We start from the raw sequence: 21,053 nt of genomic DNA, 5'->3' as shown, positions 1-21,053 counted from the left end.
AGCAGGAAGAGGTGTAGTCTATATCTACAAGGGTAATCCTTGCACAAACCAAAGGAAAGTAAAATTCAAAATTGCATGATAGCCAGATCCAGTAAAACAGAATCTTACCCATGTCCCAATTGTAAACACAAAACTGTTTCCCTTAGTTGAAAAAGTCTCAAATATTTGAATGTCCATTTTGTACAGTTTCTAAACACATATAGTTCCCAATGCCCTTCTATTAACACTGTAAAATCACTTTTTACCCTAGCACTTTGTTCATAGGAATTAAACTCAAGCAAAAGATAATTTCTTCATGAAAAATGCTCAGCTACTTTCTGCTCATGTAACATTTCTTTCCAAGGGGCAGAACTAAAAAAGATAGAAAGGAAAATAAAAAATAGTACCTCTTAATCACCAAAACACAGATAGTAAATCAAAGCTATTCAGTAGTGCATCTTTGAAAATGTAATTTAATGCAATGGATAGATTTGATGCTAGAAATACATCATGTGCGTTTGATGTCTGTGATGTGAAATATGTGTTTTCAACCCTGCTGACTGTGGCCTTCCTGTCACCTCTTACGGAAAAGAGTAGTTTTAATCTTTTTCAGGTTTTGATATTTCTATTGTGTGCTTTGAGTAAGGAGGTGAACATTCAGTCCCAGCTGGTTACCAAATCACATCTATCAGATAACTTTTTAAGTAGTAACAATGTCACTTTTTTATTAACAGTAGGTAGTATATATCTTCACTATTAATTTTTTTAACCCTAAGATATTGTTTTCTGTGTTCCTACATGTTTAGGTGAATTTATTTATAGACACTAGTTTTAATACTTGGAAACGCAATGGAAGTGAATTAGAAAACCTTCTTTAGCCACAAAGGTAAGGCCTTCTGTAAAGATCACGCATTTCGGAGCCTGCTCCCAGGCAACAGCCTTACACCTAACAAGACCCGGGGCCATGCCACACGGAGTTTGGTTCACTTGCACTTGTAACAAACACCCACAGAATCTCCTGCATGGTGGCGCACCAGGGACTGGGAAACATGGGTTCAACTCCTCCTGCTCTGGGAGTGGCTGGCTGCCAGCACAGCCCAGCTGCACTGCTTTCTGCTGGACTCAAGTACATACAGATTCCAAGACTGAAATCAAAGCCCTTTCCCCAGTCACCATCTTTATTAGTTTAACTCCTTTTTTTTTTTTTTTTTTTTTCTTTCTTGTTGTTCTTGTTGTTCAAAAACTCAATGAAAGAAAAAAAAGATTATCAAGTCTCCTCTAATTAGCTGCATGAGCAGTTTCTGACACTGACATATACCTTTTTTACATTACGATGTCACCTCAGTGAACTCACCCTTCTTACACACACACATTGACTATCATTTCCCTATTTAAGCTGTCAAGCATTCATTCAGGAATACCCAAATCACTGCTACGCAACAGTCCCAAAATGATGCCCCACAAGCGGAAGCCTGTAATCCTGATATCCTCAGTAGCCATGCTCTGCAAGGGTTTGATGGAAACCAGGAGGACAGGCAACATGCTTATGCTTTGCCACATCATGTTGATAAAAGCCATGACTTTGGGGAGATACATGAGGTAATTTGGTTAAAATTCAGTACTCACTTCAAACATCTTCAGTATGAAAAGCAGAGGCTTTTCATGTGCTATATCTTTTCCTCAGCATATAAACAAGAAGCTAAACTCAGCTAAACTCTACTCTTCTCCAGGACAAAAAAACATTGAGAAACACTCTAAGGCCACCTTCTCTTCCCCAGTAAATAGTAATACCACCATGACAGGGATTAGCAAGATTGCATGAAGAATAAAGACCCAGTTTTTCTGTTCCACCTTGAAAAAGCACTTTGATTCTAAATCAGATCTTCAAGTGTGAGTATTGAAGTATCTCCTTTTTATCAATAAGGAATGCATGTTTGTCAAATGGTATGGGTAGAAAAACCATTAAAGTGCATTAACATAGACGCATCTGTTTACTGGTATGGATGACTTTAAGTGAACCCCACTTCACCCACTGGCACTTTACTTTTTACATGGATATGCATACACATCCACCTCTTTCTACAGTATTTTTCACAGGTTTGTGTGTTTGCATTTAGTTTGAGAACGATGGAAGCAAAACATTTTCACTGATCTGTGTAATAATCTGCTTAGGGTTTCTTTCTGAAACACATTATCTCAAAAGAAAGCATAAATTTTGCTTTGTGCTTTTGTTTATTTTTTTCTTTCTAGCTTGCTTTTTTTCTGAGATCACATTAACTGTCACTTATATACACAATTCTAGTTATATTTTGTTTATGGCTTTTCAGCAGCTCTGTAATCCTAGAGGATGAAAATATTTTCCATTTGCCACAGTGACACGTGCTGTGGAGAGAAAATATGGACAGCTGCAGACTTCCCTAATAATGGTATCAGATAACACAGTGTGCAGGATTTCAGTTTATCATTTTTCCTTAATGGAAAATGCAGATCTTCTGCTTAGACATCTCAAGTGAGAATCTACACAGACCATGACACTCTGAATCAGAAGCATGTGCTCCAAAATAAGTAGTATCTACAGTGCTTTGCAGAGGGATTGTCACCAATATTGATTCAGCCTGTTTTAACCATCTTCTGAAAGAGACTTGCTGGCTTTGAAATAGCCACACATGATTATTCAAGATCAGTTCTTTGCAAACAGAAACCTCTTCAGAAGAAAAGCAGTCTGCAGATCAATGAAATGGAGGTGGTGAGTTGCCATTCCCTTACTGTGGAACTTTCAATATATGTCAGTGATATATTAAGTCCATAAAAAATAAAATATCATTATTTAGGGTGTTTATTTTAGCTTGGCTATGAGAGGCATTTGTGACCTTACAGAAGTACTTCATTGGAGGTCATTATTTAGACTAAATTCCAGATACAGAAAACAAAGAGCCCTATTCATAACAACTAAGACAGCAAGGTATTCACAAGAGAAATGAGCAAGAATTTAAGAATGTAGACTAAATAGGACTCTGATTCAATAGAGGTCCCAACCCAGGAAAGCACCCCTCTAAAACTAACTTTCTAAGCACATACTTATTTTCACTCTAAGTAGTGGTGAATTCAATAAAATTTGATATATTCTTTAAAATGCTTTCTTGATCTGTAGCCTGGGATTCCTCTCATCCCCTTAAATAAAAATTCCTTGATTACAGATAAGAGAGACTTTAATAGACAGCAAAATAACCCATTCCAACATCCTTAACAATCACAACTATTATGAATATCTTCTTCATGGCTCAAACTTGAAGTTCTTCCTAGCAAATGGCTAGAAGCATGCAGGTTGTGACTTACAAGCAACATGAAGTCGTTGAACCAGCATGAAATGAATGAGTCAAAAAGGGAATTTCTATTCCCATGAAAAACACAGCCTACAATACCTGGAGATGTGGATGAGTAAATCATTTTTTAATCAGTCTTTCTATCTTTTCAGCAATCAATCCCACAGAAAATACCAAGCACAAAGAGTTATATTGATGCAATAAAACCATTCTTTTATGAAGAATATATCAGTTTTTTCCTGAGGAATACATATGCAGCACTTCTAGAAAAAACATCAGGTGATCTCAGCTCTATTCATGTCTTTGAAAATATCAACTAATGCCCTCCAAACTAACAGAAGAAAGAAGGACAGAAACATTGGAAAAGCAATGATCTTTTCAATGAATACATGGCCTTTTGCAGAAGGTATAAAATGGCATCTCAGTAAATGCCATATCAAAAAAGCTAGCCTAGCTTTGAAATAAATAAGTTATGTTATTAACATATTATTATGGAAGACTTTCCACAAATAAAATGGGAAACTTTTGGCCTCTTAAATGGCTTTCCGTTCCATTGATTCTTTTTTTTTTTTTTTTTTTTTTTTTTTTAATGCATTTACAGTGTTGAAGCTTTGTACAGTAATAGTTACTGCATGTACAGTCTATACTACAGGGCCTGCAAAGGCATATAGATGGTTGTTATTCAAGAAATAATTATTGAGTCACGATACCAGGAAAGAATGGCTATCAACAGAACATCCTTGGAAAACCAATCTGCTTTCCCTAACTGTTGAACACAGAGGTTGAAAAGAATTATGAAGACAGAAAGTTCTTTTCAATTTTACAGAGATGGCAACATAAACTGTATGCAACCCTTCAGAAATGTAAATCCCAGAAGTACCTACATGTACTAACCAGAAGCATTTAGATCGTTTAAAGACCTCTGCATTAGCAACACGATATTTTTCCTTCCTCATGAACAAAGCTGATTCCATTTAAGCAAAGTTAGCTTTGTTTAAATACATTGAACTTTGTTTTTTTTTGTTTGTTTGTTTTTGGGGTTTTTTTTGGTTTTTGGTTTTTTTTTTTTTTAATAGCAGTATGCCTACTGTATTTTCCTTCAAATTTGGTGTATATGGTTTATTAGCATACTGCACTGTATGGTATGAACTTGTAGCAGATCACCTGATCCTACTGGATCTTTGTGCATCATAATACCCTCTAAAAAGATGGGATTCTTGTAAAGAAGGGCGGATTTCAGTTTCTAAAAGGAACTCTAACAGGAAATTGAAAAACATTTTTATTGCATTGAAGAGAGAGCAAAAAAACTCTTTGCAACAGCTTGGATGTAGACAGGAATATACACTGAGTTGTATATTCTTCATCTAATACAAAGTCATTTTGTTGTGACAGGCACAAGTCTACTTACTAATGTTTTGAGGACTCTTAATGGCCTGTAAAGTTAAAAACTCACTTATTCAGAGCTAAGGAAACTCTGACACCTTACCAACATTTCCAAAACTGTAAATATTGATTTTGAACAATCCTCTCAGGCTTTACTTTTTTATTTTTTTCCTAACAGTTTGAAATTCTGATAACAGTACTTCTATAAAATGCATTTTGAAAGGCAGCCTTATTTAACCACAATATTTAGCAACTTGAAATTATGTGTGTCAAACAACTTCTTCATGGAAAGCACACATAGAAATTAGTAAAATATATGCTAGTATAATATATGCAGTATGCTAGAGTATAAGCAACAAACAATATTACAACATATACAACAGAGTGCTCATAATACAATTCCATCTGAATTATCTCAAATCAGTGAACTCCAAAACAAATCTTACAACTCAATTGGACCTGGTCTTTGCATTACTCTACTGACATTCTAGTAGCATGGGATCGTGCTTAGACTGTCTATTTCAAGGAAGGACCAAAGCCTACAAGGGGTGAGCTACTCAACTGTAGACTGTTTTCCATTGTTGGAACATTTTCTAAAGATTCAAGATTCAGAATCAGAAGGAATTTATTTCTACCTTTTAAAACAGAGAAAAAAAAATCAAATCAATGCTTATAATTATCCCATTCTGACAGAGATTTATACAGAAAATGCCATTTCCAAAAGGAAAACTGTACTGGAAAATTAGACTCCCATATGTACAGGAACACAGGGAGTTGAAAAGCATGAAACTCATTCAAAACCAAATTTGACTGCATATCAAAAATGTACACAGTAATTGAAAAATCTTTAATCCCAGCTTGCAGTTATTTCTCTACTCTGTGAAGTATGAATTATTGTAGCAAATGGCACTAATTTTAACCATGAATCATACTTTGCTCTCATGTTCAGGAAGCCACAAAGATTTCATTTTCCTCCTACACCGGTATGTAGTACTACTGAATATAGATTCAGATTTCCAGATATCACTGTATCTATTATACTTGCTAACAGGATTAGCTAGCATTAGACTGGCATCCCCGGGAAGCGTGATACTTGGTTAGACCTGAGGGGTTCTCTCAGGAGGCAAAAGGTCTAAGTTGAGGCATGCATGATTTCAAAGCAATTCTTGGTGCAATTAACTGCTTGACCTGCAAGATGAACAAGCATATTATTTAATTAATTGTCCTGCTTTTTTACGCCATGCTGTTCATTTTTTCTCATAAGTGTGTGATAATGTACTGTCACCAGTTTTTATGGAGATGATCAAGGAAATTATAATTTGCTTGGTGATGAATCAGGACTGTATTTCATAATGTCCTCGATCTCTTCCATCAGCTCTGCTAATGTGATATCCATATGAATGTATGTGTATGTGAACTAAAAGCTTGATATATAGCTGTAAAGATGGAAAAAGTAGTACTTCTCTTTCTTACAGAGGTTCTATATTTTTTGCCTCCTAGATAATATGGGTAGAAAAAATGAAAAATAAGAGATTTAAAAATTACTTATACAACAAGATATGAAAATCCCAATAATAATGTAGTAAAAATAGTTTATTTTACTTTTGGATAACATCAAATGTAGTCTGTGATAACACCTGTGAAAATCTGTCCTGTTAGCTGGAACAAAAATCAATTCTCTTTCTCCCCATATAATTAGACACTGGCATGTTTTTCCATAGATACATACAGAAGTGTCTAACAGTTCTCTGAAGTTGCTATCTGCTTTGAAGTAAAATTTGTCTTTTCCAAGTTAGTGGACAGAAGATGCATTTGCATATTTATTCACTAATATACAGTATACACATGGAAGCACATATGCTGTAATAATTGTAAACAGTTGCTTTTAAAACATAATGGTCATGGAACAAAAGAAGAACTTGCCTTATCCATGCTTTGATGCATCAAATGTTTATTGACGAGTTCTTGTTTGCAACTGTTCATTCATGCAATGTATTCACAAAAAGAAGACTCATTTTGACAGCCAAGTTTGTGTATGTTTTATCAGTGAATTGGTAAATTCTTCAATGCCTTTAGGAGAATAATCCTAAAAATTCTGATGTCTTAGTAAGATCTAGGGATCTTTGCTAATAAGAACCTAAAGTTTTTAATAAGCAAGTTGTAACCAGAGGGTCTTTATGTTAATGTTGTATCAAAAGTTCTAGGCATCTCTGTATTATGTATGTCATACATATTAACTTAATGTGAGATTAAATCTATTTATTTATTTATTTATTTTTTAATGTATGCTTTTTCTTTCTTAATCTGATTCATCCATTTCATTTAACAAAGGCCATGAACTCAGAAGTGGTTGCTTTTTCATCTCCACTTTTAATCCTTCTTGGACTATACTGTTGTACTGCTGTTCTTCAGTAAACATAAAATTACTAGTTCATGCCATCTGTATGAAGACCACTATAAATAAAACATAACTGAAATAGTATTCAATCAGTTAGGGAAACTAGCATCTTTACATGACCAATCTAAGCATACAAAATTTATGGCTGCTTGATGTTCCCTTCCCTAATTATCCCAAGAGGGAAAGCATAGACCCAGCTGCACTATGTTTGATTTAGTCATTTAAAACAGGTTAGAGCTTCTCTCTGGGTTGTTTTTTTTTGTTTTGTTTTGTTTTTTAGTTTTTTTTCTTTTTTGTTTTTTGTTGTGTTGTTTGGGGGGTTGCTGTTGGTGTTTTTGCTTTTTTCCCCTCCATTTTTTCATTTTTTCCCCCTAAAATAGCCACATCTTTGCACAGTTTGGATGGTAACTGATGATGAATTTGATTTTTCCCTTTATTTGCAAAAATATGTACATTTATAGAACTGTGCAAGTAACAGAACATTCATATGAAAGATCTAGTAATAATTTCTCCTAACTTATGTCTAAATGATTTCTCTTTGATTAATAATCTTCAATGTCTTGCAAGTATTTTTGCTTTTAACAGCTGATGAAAATGTAATGCATTTTCAGAATTACCTAAGAATTTGCTAAATAATATATTTGAGACTAGGGCAAGCAACAGGAATTTAAACAGAAATATAGTAGAAATTGGGCAGGGAGTTATAGCTAGAAGGATGAATGAGGATGCTTTAGCCTTTAGAGACGAAGGAAGGCAGTCTTTGCATCTGTTTTGGTCTCAGAACTATTCTTCCTAACAGCAAGAGATTTGCTATTAAAAGCATTTTACTCTTCTCAATACTTCTCATTTACAAAGTGTTAAAGACTTTCTATGACCTTATCAAGACTTCACTTGCTCACACTCGCCTCTGCTCGGAAAAGTACCAACAAGTGTTCTCTCTTTAATTCCCTAATATAATTAAGTTAAGCTTGAAGCAACTCTTCTGTTCTGTGATTAGCTTGAAGTTTGCTGTTTCTGACCTTGGTGCCTGTGAGCCATGAAATCTGTACTTTCCAACTGTGTCACCTAGTCTAATAAAAAATGTAAGAATCCCCAATAAGCTTTGTCCCTAGAGCCAAAACTCTCACCCAGTTCCAAGTGATTTATAAGTACATGTAATTTTTGAAAGTGGAGCCCTTCATATGCTCATATGCTTTGTAAGAAATTCAGTTATCCAGAAATACAACCCTTCCATAGTGAAAATGTCATAAAACTTCGACACACTGAGACTTGAGAGAACTAGTCCAGGAACGTGTAAATAATAGAGGGAAAAACAAAACGAACCAACCAAACAAACCAAACAAACACACAAACAAAAAAAACCCCAGAAGGTTCCTGTATAGGTGCCTTTACCATACTGATAAGGCAGATTTCTCTGTAATTACGTTTGAAGGACATAGAAGAAGTGGTATCTCCAACCACAAAGCACCCTCCATTTGCTCGGAAAGTCTAAATGTCTTTCTTCTCCATCTCACTTTATGTATGCCGGACCTACTGATGTTGGAGGAGATTAGAAATCATCAGACTACCACTCCCTTTCCCTTCAGTAATCAAGTCTGATGGAGCTGAGGCAACCAGCTGCAAGTCAGAAGAGCAGCCCTTCTCTTCTCTGATCTTTTGTGCCTTGTGGTCACAAATATTCATTAGTAGTGCAGACATAATGACTATGTAAAGCTCATTCATACCTATCTGTTAAACACTGGAAAGACATCCCATTGATTTGTACAGTTTACTGATCAACTCCTCCAGCAATGCAAAGTCACACAGAGAAGGAAAAGATGGAACTCTGTCAAATGAGCCATATGTTCTGCAAAATTGTAAACAAGAGAATAACATTTCCTAATTCCTACCTATCCACGTATCTTCTTTTCATAGAATCCTCAAAGAATACAGTTATCTTTCTGGGCTACAAGGGCAATCTGCTGATTCATGTCCAGCTTCCCATTCACCAGTACCCCCAGGTCTCTTGAATGCAGGCAAGGCTGCATTCAGTTCTTTTGACCTGGATAGACTGGATCAGTGGTCCAAGGCAAATTGTATGAGTTTCAATAGGGCCAAGTGTCGGGTCCTGCATTTTGGTCACAAAATCCCCAGGCAACCTTACAGGCTTGGGGAGGAGTGGCTGGAAGGCTGTCTGATGGAAAGGGACCTTGGTGTACTGTTGGACAGTCAGCTGAATATGAGCCATTAGTGTTCCCAGGTGGCCAAGAAGGCCAATGGTATCCTGGCTTGCATCAGGAATGGTGTGGTAAGCAGGACTAGGGAAGAAACCCAGCCCCTGTACTCAGCACTGGTGAGGCCCCACCTCAAGTACTGTGTTCAGTTTTGGACACCTCAGTACAGACAGGATATTGAGGTGCTGGAGCGGATTTAAAAAAGGGCTTGGAGAATATGCCCTACAAGTAGAGACTGAAGTAAATGTGTCTGGTTAGTCTGCGGAAAAGGAGGCTTTCAAAATCTCTTTCAATATCTGAAATGTGCTTACAGAAAGAGTGTGGTTGGTCTCTTCTCACTGGTGACAGGTGACAGGATGAGGGGAAATAGCCTCAAGGTGTGCCAAGCTAGGTTTAGGTTGGATATTAGGAAACACTTCTTTACAGAAGGGGTTGTTAAGCACTGGAATAGGTTCCCCAGGGACGTGTTTGAGTCACCATCCCTGGATGTTTTTAAAAACCAGTTGGATGTGGTGCTCAGGGACATGATTCAGTGGAGGATAGTTAGTTAGGTTAGTATGACTAGGTTGTGGTTGGACTCATTGATCTTTTTGATCTTTTCCAACCTGAGCAATTATTTGATTCTATGATTCATACCCCAGCTTGTATTGGTAGTGGGGGTTGCCTCAATGCAGGTGCAAGACCATGCACTTGAACTTGTTGAACCTCATGAGGTTCACCTGGGCCTACTGCTCAAGTCTGTTTAGGTCCCTCTGGATAGAATCCTGCCTCTCTAGTGTGTCAACCATACCCCACAGCTTGGTGTCATCAGAAAAATTGCTGAGGGTGCACTTGAGCCCACTGTCAATGTCACTAATGAAAATATTAAAGAGTATTGGTCCCAGCACTGATCTTTGTGGAATGCCACTCATCACTGATCTCCATCCAGACACTAAGCCATTGACCACCACTCTCTGGACTTGGTTCTTCAGCCAGTTCTTTGTCCACTGTACAGTCCACCATAACAGCAGAGGTGCCCTCTGACAGAATGGTATCTAACATGGCAGTGTGGATAATGCAAAATTGTGTCACTGAATTTCTTTACACGGAAAAAAAACATCCCCATTGGCATTCATTGACACTTGCTGAATGTTTCTGGAGACCAACCAGAGGTACAGACTTTTATGAGTGTGGCATGCAGGCTCCTGTACATTGCTGGCAAAAATGCATAACTAATTGTGATGAGTGTGTTGAATAATAGCATTTTTTAGCTGAGAGTTTGTTTGTTTTTTTTTTTTAATTCATACAAATAGCATTGTGATGCTCTTTATATCTGTTGTGGTCTCCATGAAACTAAATTGGAGGCATTATTTTTAGTGACCTATGGATATATTGGTATCACTGTATTTTTGTTTCCCTAACCATAAACAGTATACAGTGGGGAGGGGCGAGGATAGAAGGGTGTGGACTCATAATTTTTAATACCACAGACACAGAAGTCCCATAATATTTTTCAACCTCCTATGGTTGACAACTAATAACTGGCAGATAACTAATAGAAACTATTGTTGACATCCTAATAACAGCTACTTCTATTACTTCATAATAGCACCTTACCAATGTTGATAAATAAAGCTGTGGTGAAGATATTAAAATAAATTTATTAACACTATCAAGTCCTTTTTAGTAATGTTACCTTAGGTTGAACAGTAATATTGAAACGCTGTTTTCATAACATGCGGTCACAGAGAAGGTATGAATACATTTGCCAGAGACACCTGAATCAGAGGATTATAGCAGAGAATTGTTCTAAGACAACCAACCTACTGTTGATTTCTATCACTGAAATGGTATCCTAGCCATTGTCTGTACTAAAGCAGAATTTATTTGTGAAAAAGCAGGCACCTCATTTCCCAGCGTTCCAAGCAGTAGTTCTTTGCAAACACTAACATTAGGATTTAAAACAAGATGAAATAAATCCAAAGGGATTTCAACTTTAAACAAATAGGTTCATTTAGCTACACGCTTAGTCCACAGGGGAGAAGACTGACTGTAGAAACACCAGTGCACACAAATAAAAGGGGGCAAAATAGTATCTTCAAAAAAAGCTCAGGAGGGAAGAATGAAAAGCCTAGCAGCCTCCATTTGCAGGTTACATTTTCTTGAGAAGCCTCAGCCTACCTCTGATCTTCAGCAGTTCTGCTGCTTCTCTTCAGTCATAAACAGATTCAGCTAAAAGGTAATCTCACATCCTTCAAAAATAAATAAATATAAATAGAAACACAGAATGTTGCTTTTAGCTAGATCAGATCCCTTATGTGGCTGAAGATGCATCCACATAGTAATAAGCCTTGTACTAGGTGACTGGAAAGAACCAAGCCAGCAGAAGTGTACAGAAAGAAGAGCTCTGCAGTGGTCCATTCTGCCTATGAAACTGCATGCCTACTGAAAGATGCCAGGTACAATTTAGAAAAGGTACAAAGGGACATGGAGCTTGTGAATCTGTGTGTAGTTCCCAGGCAGAACTGCTCCTGGAGAGAGATGCTCCTAATAAGAACCAGTAGCATGAACAGAGTACATTTTAAGTATTAGGAAGTGCAGAAAAATCCTTGGAGAGGATTAAACCCCAACTGAACATGGCCTGAGCAACCTCCCATAGCTGACCCTACTCTAAGCAGGCAGGTGGACCAAGTGAGAAAAATCAAATGGTGTCTGCTGGCTTTCACCAGTCTGTGACTGCCAGTGAAGTTCAGGCCACAGAGAGACCTGGAGAAGGTAGTATGGTAGTGGGAGATCTGCGTCCCACAGTCACAGCAGTTTGCTTTCTCCTACCACTTATGCCTTTGAAAATGCTTTCTGCCTTACATAAGACACGTGCTTTTGAAGACATTCTGTGCAGTTTATATGCTTTGTTTTCTGACAGATAAACATATCACTGTATTTTAAGCGGTAATGGCTTGTTTTGAATGGTGATACTACACACAGAGAATAAATAAAGAAACTTATATCCTAGCAGTCATCAAACACACAAAACAAATACTGTATTGTCATGAAGACTTAAAACTTTCTAGCTATACATTCTTCCTCAGAAGAGGAAGTGCAGAGATTTATTGTTTTCATGAAACTTTTTGGTAAGTATTCTGATTTCAAAATATGTTATTTTATGTTACATACTTTTACTCACAGTGCTTTAAACTATTTCTTTCTTTCTTCCTTTTTTTTTTTTTTTTTTTCTTTTGACTTACAGAGCTATCAGTCACTGTTTAGAAGTCCTCAATAAAGCAAATCGACTACCCTGAAAGAAGGTCATCAATCATATTGACTTGTACTAAGAACAACCAATATTATGTTGATTTGCATGCAAAATTACTGGGATTTTGCAAGTGATTTTCTCAGGCAGAATCCTTCCCATGCTTTGCATGTGTTGAATTACCAACTATTCCTACCACGGAAGTAGCTCAGGAAATCATTTAATATTCTCAAAAGATAAAAAAAACAGCAGCTGATGAAGATGTTTTTCTTTTAAAATCTCAGTTACATCCATTATTAGCTACCATACTCCTCTGAGGTTTTAGTGCAGGGGTGCTCGGAGTGACCGACGTGTTCTAATATCCCAGCAGCTGCTGCAGCTCTCAGATGTTGAGCTTATGGCAAGGTGTGGCCAAATGAGTGCCAGTGTTTAAAATACAAGCAGTAGTATAGCATACCTAAGCAAGAATGATACTCCAAATCTAATTTAAAAACACTCTGCTATTGCTGTATTTCTAAATTGTAGTAACGTCCGCTTTAGTGATCACCTAATACTTTTCCTGGAAGTTTGAGTACAATTCCTTAAGAACAGTATTAAAATTGTAGGCACAGCTGTATCCATTTTAGTCTGACAAGCCTTTGTTCTTAGTTTCAACCCTCTACTTTTTTCTCTTTATAACTTGGGGCAATATTCTCATATTGATGAGTTCAACATTTCTTATGTAATTCACTGTGCAGGAGAAGATAATTATCCCCTGAGTATGGAGGTCTGACACCTTTCTCCCCCCACTTTCTCTCTCTCTCTCTCTTTTTTTTTTTTTTTAATTAAATGAGTGGGTAGATGAAAGCATGCTTTTTGAATTTTATATTGTATGTAAAATAATCGCACTTCTTTCCCATTTGATCTATATAATCTTTATCTAGCATCAGTCACTTAAGCCTAAAAAACAACATGGACAGATCACATGAAAGCATTGTATATGGGCAGATGTGGAGATTAACTACTACAAGAAGGATACATTTTCAGTGGCCTTCCAGACAGATCATAATATCTTTTCAGACAATTTTTTAATCCTGTAAGTAACAGACTGATGACCTAAAATATTCTTGAATTTTAATATTATGTATGACAGCTACACACATTGGAGGAATTAAAATCCAAAAGCAAATGAAAACAAGTGAAGATTTTCAGTAGTTTTAGCTTTTGTTTGTTTTAAAAGCAGCCTGTCAGCACTTTGTGGTCCATTAGAAGAGTCATCTTGTGTTCTCCTTCAAATACTATTCCTCCTGGGAGACTTTTCTCAAGAATATGAAGGGCCAGATTGTGGGTCACACACTTTGCATGTCTGTGCCGGCATAAAAAGACTACAAAATTTAGAGTGATGGCAGGCAAGACAGCTCAACTGACCTAAAAGGCTGCTGAAAGAGGCAGTCCATGACTTGCTGTCTCCCAATACTGTTGTTCCCAGATACCTGCACCTATTTGGCACTGATTGCAGTATTAACATAACTTAATAGTGAGCTGACATGGCTCACTAATGAAGCAAAAAATCTGCCCTTCTTAGCTTTCTCCCTTTACTACTTTTCTGTGCTGTTTTGGTTTACCAAGAGATCATCTGAGCATGAGGACAGCATAAAAAACAGAGAAAGGGGAGTAGTTTATATTTTCACCTGATTACAAGAGCCAACAACAAGCAAATAGAATATTCCGGTAAGAGGAACCTGCATATTTCTTAGCTATCAAGAGCACATTACTGGGTACTGCTGGAGCGTTGCTGTTCTCCTAAGTTACCTTTTAGTACACTCTGGAGGAAAAATAAATAAATTAAAAAGAAAATAAAAATTAAAAAAAAAAAAAAGAAAAAGAAAAAAGAAAAGAAAAGAAAAAGATAGTATTCAACATTTTGACATAAAGTCTGAAAGCAGATCTTGACACCTAGTGATCCAGGGATGATAGGGCTACCCCATCTTGCATCCTGCTAGGTCAGCGTGTCTGAACTCAAAGGTGTGAGTTCTGCACCCATGCACAATGAGAGACATGGATTGTATCACTAAAAGATGTGTTCACTAACCAGTACCAGGAGTTGACTGGAGGCAGAGAGGGGGAAATAAAGAATCAGAATTCTCAGTGGTGAAGGAGGAGCAAAGCAGGATGAGTGTTTCAGAAAGTTATGGCAGTCTCTGAAAGACCAAACTGAAATGGTGGCCTTCTTCGAAAACCCAGTTAAGTAAATACATTCAGGAGGTCTTAGATTCATGCATTATGTTATTACAAATGGAATAAGAAGAGAGTCTCCTGAGAAGTAGCTCACTACTTTTTCAAGTAATTTGAACATTTTTCCTCTACAAAGTTGCACATTTTATAATGATTACTGTGGCACTGGCTCTCCTGGGGAGCAGAGTGGGAACAGCTGTACGCACAGATAATATCAAAGTATTGATTTGTTGGTCTAAACAAACCCGCTGTCTGGAAACTGTTTTTGTGCAGCACTCAAACCTCAGCTCTACAGACAGCAGAAATGCTGACTGAAGCAGCAGCGCACATCCCTGGTGGGGCCAGGACAGCAATGCCTGACACCACAAAGTGAACTGTATTCCAGAATGGGCTCAGGTTATATTTAATCTGTTTGGGGTTTTTGTACATGTCTTTTTATCTTTCTTTGTATCGATCTTCTCCCTAATTTCCCTCAAGCAGCACAACATACTGTCTCTGCATGATCAATCTAAAACAGATTTTGATGTGAATAATAAGCTGCTGCATCAGTCTTTCTCCCAGCCCCTAACTTTCGTAAAGGAAAATGCAACAGTTGTGTCATTACTTCATTACTACTTGTACTCTACTAAGAGTTCAGATATGTAAACAGAACTTTAAGTATTTAATTGTATCTCTTTTAAATTATTGCAAGTGTGATTTATCCATATTACTAAGTACATAAAATTGATTCAGCAACACTGGAGTCTCCTTGAAAATACTGACACCTTCAGTGAAGTACTGGAAATTAAATAAATACAGTCTACTACACAAAGACTTTGTCTGCTGTAACCTGTAAATACCTGAAACAGAATAAGCACAAATTCAGTCTAAAAGGAACTATTGCTTCCAGACAGGTAAAGATGAAAAGCTGACGAGAAAACAGAATAAAGTCCAAAAGTTGAAATCACAGAGTAAATGAATGGAGAAGGGCATTAAAGTTACTTAAAAATGCACATCACTTCTGAATGACATATGAAATCAAGTTCAGAACAATATTAAATGCAAACACTCAGATGTGCATTAAAGGGTAAAAAAATAAACTGAATGGTAAAGTCATAATTACAGTAAGTTACATGATTAATTATCCAGAAATCTCAGCATGGTGAAACTGAATCACAGAAAAGAAAATCTGCTCTGAGCCCTAAGAACCTGAGGAGGTGAATATTGATCAGTTTGCAAACATACAGCAAGGTCCTTCTCACTTTTTTGCTGGAAAACACTGACTAGTTTTAAATGTTTCTGTTTTCCTTGATACTGTTCATCTGCTTTCTGTCAGATTTTTAGAATGTTTATTTGCAGAACTAGCAAAGTATATGGCGATTAGGTCCATTTTATGAAAATAAAACACTGTTGAAAGTCTCAGATCCTTCCGACGAAATTATCATTCAGATTATTTATGTTCATAAAATTGAGAAAATCCTTATAGTCCTTATGGCAGTAAATGTGAACTCTCAGTGTGCACAGCTTTACTGCTGCCATTGGAAGTGTAGCAACCCACTTTACTAAATCAGTCTTGTTCTGACTGCAGTATTTGTTGCTGCCCTTATCTGGCACTCAGACTGAAGGAAACCTCCTGCTACAGACATTGTGCTATTTCAGATCAACAGCAGAAATTCAGGCATCCCAGAGGAGCTGCTCCTACAGCAGGCAGGGAAGCTCAGTCTAAAGGGGGTCACAAATGTCGGTCTGCTTGAATAAAGGAGGGAACTTCTACATCTCCCGTATAAAAGAAAAATGCACTCAGTTACTGACTGAAGTTTTTCTTTTTGAGGATAACTCCCTCAAGCTTGCTTTTGCAATAGCAAGAAATTTGAGCCTGATGAAGGGCAGAGTTGGCTACAGTCAAATGGAATCCACATGCTTATACAACATGAAAAGTCAGAATAATAGAAAGAAGTCACTACATGTCATGACTGTAGAGTTTCCAGCCCAACTTCCTTCCATTTTCCTTACTGTCTGTCTCATTCTCATTCACATCACAATGCTCTAAAAAGTAAATAAAACCAGCTGGGCTTCTTTCTGTAGCACTATATCCAGGAAAGTGTAGCTAAGCCTAGTGTTTGAGTTACACAAATTTAGATCAGCTCAGGATGAGGTCCATAAAACTTCAGAAGTAACTCACCAGTATCATAAAAGCTCAAAACCACTGGCCAAGCCAAAAGGTCTAAAAACACTAGGAAGCAGTTGAAGCTGGCAAAATTATAAGCAATTGAAAACAGACCTAGTAACAGAAAGTGTTAAGAAACTTTAGCTATAGGTATTGCTGCCAACTCTAGCTATAAATCTGGCAAGGAAAATGGGAGGGAAACCTTCAACAATCTGTTCAGAGGTTTTTAGAATAAGAGTGTGTCTGTTTATATACTTTTGTACAGTGCTAGAAAAAATATGGTAGTTAAAATGGAAATACTACACACTGGTGTATACTAAAGAACAGACTAAAAGCAAACAAAACCAAACAAGCAACAACAACAACAGCAAAACAACACACAAAAACACAATAACAAAAATCAATGACCAGATTCACAGAACTAATGATTTACTTTAGCTTTTCAGTGTCCCTGAAGGATTTGTTAAAGCATACAAATTTAAAACAAACTGCATCTCTCAGCCAGCTCTGTTGAAAATGCTCATCTTGCTCTAAAAGTATCAGCTGAATTCTCAATTAATTTCATTTCAATTATCAAAAGCTTTATTCCACAGTAGGAAAATAACTTGCAGAGAACTCTAAGACACTACTTGAGTATCACAAGGTTAATAGGTTAGTAGATGAGTGAGGTACCTCTTTATTTTTTAGAGTGCGGAGGGTCTAACCTTCCCCAGATATGTTCCAGAAGTTCCTTCTTTCCATCTTAAACACCAAATAATATCACTTGTCTCTTTCAGAGTGTTCTGTATCTGGGATATATTCACTCATTGCAGAAAGGCTATCTTTTGCTGCCACCTTGCAGATGAGTAACAAAAGTTCTCTCTACTCTGGACCTGTGGTGACTTCATAGATAGATTGAACAGATAGACTAAAACAGTCTGAGCAAGAGAGGCACAAGCACCTTCCCACTTCACTGCACTGCTCTGAAACTGACAGCATTTCACATCCCAGCCCTGGTCATCATATTTTATTCTCACCCCCAGCCAGCTTAACTGACAGACCTTTTACTTGCAAAGTTTCTTGCACACATTTTTAAGGATCTGAAAACTACATGAAATACAAGACAGTTGAGCAGTTCTTGTTTATGGAGCCTGGAAAATAAATAAAACAATGGGTCAGTGCTTCTTAGATGTGTTTGAGTTTCTGTTGGATATATTTCAGTATGACTTCAAGAATGAGTCAACCTATAGACAGTAGTTTCATGTTTGCTCAACAAACACAACCCCCAAAATTCTGTTACAATATGTGTATTGTTATAGAGGAAGCTTTTGGTTTGTTTGATTTTGGTTGGTTTTTTTTTGTTGTTTTTGTTTTTTTTTTTATAAAGTACTGAAGAAATGAGAATACAGAAATTGTAGGAAAATTTGATCTGAAAAAAAGTTGAAGGTCACTGACATGTCTTACAACTGTTTTTCTGGACAATAAAATACCTGGATTTTATGGGCCTTAATATAAATAAGACATACAACTACTTAGTTCTTAAAAATAAAGAATGTCAATTAAGCCACTAGATGGGTCCTTATATAAAGCTCAACTTTTGCTATAAAAATAGATGTGAATTGGAAAGGAAAATATAAATTGAGACCCACCAATACAGATAAGGAAGCAACATTACTTTTATGCTGATATTATATTATTATTATCATGCAAATATTATGTTTATTTTTGCATAAACATTCAAAAGTCACTATGGAACAAAACTTTCCTTGCTTTGATTTGTTTCAAACAGCTCTGATGATCACCTTGTAAAATTTGGTCTTTGGTAATGAGAAAAGACTATAAAAGAGTTTGTTGTTTTTGTTTGTTTTTTTTTTTTTGCTAGTGATAAAAATTCAGTGGTTGGGGTGAGGCAGGCAATAAGGAAATAACTAACTGCATTGTTTTCTTCAGTTCTGATCTTTGAAATCTCTAAAGTCATAAAGTGAGGAGAACCACTGGACCAGCACATATTTACACCAGATCAAGGTCAGAGCACTCATTTTTTTTTCCAAGACTGAAAGGAATTCAGATACTAAGTAACACTCTGTTTTCCTTCTTAAATTATAATCTTCAGGAAGTCCTGAAATCTATAGCCACAATGGTGGGAGTAAACAAGGCGAGGTAATATTCAACAAGAACAAACACCTAATAGCTTGGCCATTTACCTCTTATTAAAGTGGCAGTTGATTCTTTACTACCCCATGGTGACTTAAACAGTTGTTACATAGCTATGCTCTGGACTCTAAAACACCCACACTGGTTCCACTTCATCCTTATCTAGCCCCAGTCCAGCTATGCCACAGCCAGCTCTGATCCAGTTCAAGTGCCATCTTGGTCCCTGACAGGCACAACCCACTTGGCCAAACTCAGCAGCGCAGGCTGGCTTAGAACAGGAGGGAAAGGCAATAGAATGTTAGTACAGTCCTGTCCTGCGCCAGAGCAGAGCCAGGAAGGCGTCCTGTCACAGTGAATACACCTCACACAATGAAGAGTGTTGTGCAGAAGTACCCAAGTGGCTCTGCAAGAGAGCTCACAGCTAGCTAATTAACTTGCCCTGTCAGACCTGCAGTCTCACTTTGGGGGGGATGGGGGAGTAGGCATCTGCACAGCACTACAGAGCGCATGCCATGAGATTCTGTTTTCCTGAAGGCTGGAAAAAACACTCAGATTACCTTGAAGGATGGAACGCTTTCTACCAAAGAAATCCTAGGAATATTTTCTAAATGTCAGAAAAAGATTTACGGTAATGTGGCTGGCAAATAGAAAGAAACAGTCTGAAAAGTTTACCTATCTTTTTCAGGATTTCTTTTACCGACCAGCTGCTTATTTGTCTCCACAATGTATTATCAAATGTGCTTTTGACTTAGTCAAATATCCTCCTGCTGTGCAAGGATGATTAATTAGGTTAATGGAATCAAATGATATTTATTATTTACAGAGTACATGCGAATAGATTAGCAAAAGTTCAGGTCGAACCAGACTCAAAAGATGACTGTCTTTGGCACTTGCTATGTTTGCAGAAGAAACAATATCTAAGGAAGTGCAGTTAATGAAAGAAGTCTGTTTAATCAGCATAAAATAAACAGCTAAAAGCAGGCTGCACAGGGAGAAGCAATAAAAGAACAAGTGACTTGCTATGGCATTGTTTTCTTTTCAAGCTCTGCTCACAACAGAAGCTTTTCAACAACTGTACTTAAATGTCTGAGTTTCAACACTGAATTCCATAAGGAAAGAAAGAAAAAGCTTTCAGCCCTTTGTGCTACAGATGCTCACAAGGCACCCTGGATCTTCTCTAAGCTGCTGACTCAAGTAAAAGGTGAAAGTGCAGAAACAGTAAACAAAAACCAATTTGTACACCAGATTCAAGTAAAAACAGAAATGGGCCATAAAGACCATATTTTAACTTGAAAGCTGTGTTCACTAAATAAATAAGCTTATCTTAACAACACACACATAGACTTACGTGAGACTTACGTAGACATGTTGAACTTGGGAATGTGTTGCCCTGCTGGAAATCTGTAAATGATCAGACCTTTTTACATCCATGGTTTTTATGAAATAAGACCATGGATTTTCTTCAAATGGTAAACATTTATGATGTTATTTTGATCTTCAGCTGTTAGAGCCAGACTCAAATAAGGCAAGTACTCTCTTTGTAATAACAGAGAATAAAATAAAATATAATATAATAATAATAATAATAATAATAATAATAATAATAATAATAATAATAATAATAATTTTAAAAAGTAAAGAAAAAATCTCTTTTGTTGGCATTTAGTTCTTCAAGAACTTGAAAATGTGAAATTTTACTAATAAGCCACCAGAATCTCCAAGTGTCCGTTTTGAAAAGAAATGTATTTTGCAAAGTGCTTTATGAAGTGGATGTCACTTGAAAAACAACTCTTCCTAGGAGGTTACAAGAAGTCATATTTCAATCCAAAAACAAAGAAATGCATGCCACATAGAAATCACTTTATTTAGTTGCTGATTTTTAAGGTTCCAGATAAAGGAGTCCTCAGATGAATGGTAAAATAAGTCAGTCTACCCATTGGTGTTATACCAGTATGGTATACATGAGTTTGTTCTCTTGGTTCTGTAACTGAATAGCAATATCTTTTGCATCTGGTTCTGTGCTGTGGAACAACAG

General features: G+C 36.8%; 1 protein-coding gene across 12 annotated transcripts in view; it reads right to left on the bottom strand.

Moving 5' to 3' along the window:
• Positions 1-21,053, bottom strand: part of ROBO1 (roundabout guidance receptor 1) — a 692,513-nt gene that overhangs the window by 408,487 nt on the left and 262,973 nt on the right. The window contains exon 1 of one of the 12 annotated variants that reach the window (XM_085547277.1): positions 17,558-17,623. The exons of the other annotated variants lie outside the window; for them this stretch is intronic. The gene's annotated coding sequence lies outside the window, so the exon portion shown is untranslated. Of the gene's footprint in view, positions 1-17,557; positions 17,624-21,053 lie in introns of those variants that run through there. 12 annotated transcript variants of the gene reach the window in all.

The sequence above is a fragment of the Coturnix japonica genome, chromosome 1 (assembly GCF_054131305.1).
Source record: "Coturnix japonica strain WE chromosome 1, WE-NBRP24, whole genome shotgun sequence".
NCBI classification, from domain to species: Eukaryota; Metazoa; Chordata; class Aves; order Galliformes; family Phasianidae; genus Coturnix; species Coturnix japonica.
Note: the sequence above shows the minus strand (reverse complement) of the source record. Positions and strands in the feature narration are given on the sequence as shown.